Genomic DNA, 2,100 nt, shown 5'->3' with positions numbered 1-2,100 from the left:
TAAAAATATTTATGCTGTCTCTTCTAAGTAGTCTTTAATAAGAATATGTTTTCACATTTGTAGTATGTACAAAACATATTTATTAGTCGCGTCGGTGGCTCAGGGGTCAAGCACTTGACTTGCAATCTGCAGGTCATGGGTTCGAATCCCGCCATGTACCAATGTGTTTTGCGATTTCCGATTTACATATGTACATTTATACCGACGTTCTTACGGTGAAGGAAAACATCGTGATTCAACCTGCACATATCTGAGAAGATATTCAAAAATATGTGTGAAGTCAACCAACCCGCACTGGGCCAGCGTGGTTGACTACGGCCTAATCACCCTTAACTTAGTGTAGGCTCCGAGCCCCTCGGTGGGGACGTATAGCCAGCTGATGATGATGTTTTTTTAGCTGATCGCCCGCGACTCCATTTGCGCGGCATTGAAAAACTGAATAAGTAGATTATGTGTTCTTTATCGTTCGTTCTTTCAGACTATGTTCTACATGAGTGTCATCAAAATCCTATGAGCCGTTCCTAAGATACTTTCCATACATCCGTCCATGTATCCATCCATCTAAACTTTCGTATTTATAATATTAGTAAGACAGGAAGATTAATTTGTCAAAAGAAATCTACAGTTAATATTTCAAAACACTCAAATTATCGTGGGTTTCTGAGATCAAAATCCTTGTTTAAAACGTATTGTTATCTTGCTTTAGACATTATTAATTAGAATCCTTTAGCGCGAATGACGTGCTTACCTTACAAAGTCGAGTGTCAGAATAAATTGCGAGGGGACATAAACGTCGACATTTTAGTAAAGCTAGTGTTGAGTCAATACACTGGCTTATTTTCAGATTTTCTTCCTAACACTTGACATAAGGATAGGGATTAAGATATGTTTTATATAGATATTTTGGTCTCAGAAACCAACGTTTCATGATATTAATAGTTATAATATAGTGTACTTTTCTAATAGAAGCTATGCATAGTGATAGTTTTTTTTAAATTTAATTACATGTATAGGGGATGTAACTATTCTGTAAATTGAAGTCGTATGTTTTTCTAAAAATATAACATTTATCTTTTAAGTTTTGTAACACGTCATAGCAATTATAAGAAATTCAGTGACAAATAACCAAAGTATTTCGTACGTAATTGTGTTATAAATCTTGTCAAATAAATGAATCGTGACGTCATAAAGTATGTACAATTTAAGCCAGCTTTGCTAATACTTGTAGATTTGAATATATCGATAATATTTTATTATCAACTTTTCGGTGCAAAGTCACGGACAACTGCTAGTTTGTTAATGCTTTCGTAATTGTAAATAATCACTTATTTACCGATAAGAAGGATGTAATTAGACATATTTGTGAGTCTTATAAAATTAATTAGATTATAAATCGCATATCATCATTTTAATTCGATATGATTTATTTAATTACACTTTTTTTTAATTAATAAAACATTCGCGAAACATACTAATATTATAAATGCGAATGTTTAGATGGATGGATGAATGTATGAATGTCCAGAACGGATGGATCTCTCTATTTACTGTTTATTTGTAGTTTACATTAGTTGTAACTAATCGGAACTTATGTATTTATCAATCTAGTAAATATAACAAAAAATAATTTTATTTTGGAGATATTTTGTTTTCTAATGTCTTGAATTTTTATAACAAACATAATTTTTGTAATTTCAATGTAAAATGTTCAATGTAACTGATTTTTACAACAAATCCTAATTGTCATTTAAATAATTGTATGATGAGAAAAAAATTTGGCAGCGGTGGGATTCGAACCCACGCCTCCGAAGAGACTGGTGCCTTAAACCAGCGCCTTAGACCGCTCGGCCACGCTACCATACAACCAATGGATGAAAATTATTTGCAATTTAAAATCCATTTTACAATGCTTTATCTGGTACTTTGAAATTTGGAAAATAATATATGGATCAAATTTTGTTCTCTAATTTAGGTCATTAAACTTAATTAAATATAATCGAAAAAAATCTATAACCAAACTATCGCAGCAAAATTATTCGAAGAAAAATTTAGTGCCTTTAAATAACAATAGAATTTAGAAAAAAGAAATGAAAATAGGTT

The 2,100-nt window shown here is 31.6% G+C and overlaps 1 non-coding gene across 1 annotated transcript; it reads right to left on the bottom strand.

The window, feature by feature from the left end:
* Positions 1 to 1,776: 1,776 nt before the first annotated feature.
* On the bottom strand, positions 1,777 to 1,858 carry TRNAL-AAG (transfer RNA leucine (anticodon AAG)). Its single transcript has one exon. It is a non-coding gene; the product is annotated as a tRNA-Leu (tRNA).
* Between the last annotated feature and the right edge of the window lie 242 nt (positions 1,859 to 2,100).

This window comes from Papilio xuthus, unplaced genomic scaffold, assembly GCF_000836235.2.
Source record: "Papilio xuthus unplaced genomic scaffold, Pxut_1.1 DF826159.1, whole genome shotgun sequence".
Classification (NCBI taxonomy): Eukaryota; Metazoa; Arthropoda; class Insecta; order Lepidoptera; family Papilionidae; genus Papilio; species Papilio xuthus.
The sequence above is the reverse complement of the archived record's forward strand: the minus strand, read 5'-3'. Positions and strand labels throughout refer to the sequence as shown.